Source organism: Priapulus caudatus, unplaced genomic scaffold, assembly GCF_000485595.1.
Source record: "Priapulus caudatus unplaced genomic scaffold, Priapulus_caudatus-5.0.1 Scaffold403, whole genome shotgun sequence".
NCBI lineage: Eukaryota > Metazoa > Priapulida > Priapulimorpha > Priapulimorphida > Priapulidae > Priapulus > Priapulus caudatus.
The window spans coordinates 27,528-28,435 of NW_014577464.1; positions in this window are offsets into that span (position 1 = coordinate 27,528).

The following is a 908-nucleotide window of genomic DNA, read 5'->3' on the forward strand; positions in this document are numbered from 1 at the left end:
GTGTGTCGTGTGTGTGTGTGTGTGTGTGTGTGTGTGTGTGTGTGTGTGTGTGTGTGTGTGTGTGTGTGTGTGTGTGTGTGCGTGTGCGTGTGTGCATGCATAAATGTGTGCGTGCCGCACTGTGTGAGAGCGCAAGTCTTTAAGGTTCGGATGCGAACTCTGCCTACAGGTCGTAATTCGGGCAAAGATGTGGGTACGGCCTTCATGAGCGAACGCGACGAGCCGAAGTTTTCCTTCTACCCCGTTGACGGTGAATACATGCTACTTCCGGCCTTCGCAGTCGTCGCGGTGGCCATGATTGCCGCGCTGGTTGCCATGGTGATCGAAAAGCTCGTCCACCGCAAACGAAGCAAGCAGCGCGTGAGTATTCATACCTGTTAGTCTCCGACCTTCACTTTCACCTATCAGCTTTTGATTTTCTCTTTCCACCATTCATAACGTGTCATTCGCCGTGCCCTTATTCACTTCTTACTGTTCGTTCATCTTCGTGTATCGTTCACGTTTTAGCGTTAGTACATTACCTTTTGCTTTTCGCATTTCACCTTTTGTAACTTACATTTACCTCTTATATCTCAACTTTCGCTTTTTCTTCTTTCACATTTTTCTTTTCACCTTTCGCCTTTTTCGGTTTATATTTTATATCTTTCGAATATTGCAATTTGGGTGTAAGCTTTTATCTTGTACATTTCTCCTTTTATCGTTTGGTTGTAAGATGTTATCTTATATATTTTTTCTAACATTATATATATCTTACTATAAATTGGGGGTTTTCTCTCTCTGTGTGTGTGTGTGTGTGTGTGTGTGTGTGTGTGTGTGTGTGTGTGTGTGTGTGTGTGTCTGTGTGTCCGGTTATACGTTTTCGCCCCGCTCAACGGATCCTCTCCAAACTTGGTCGGAACATTCTACAG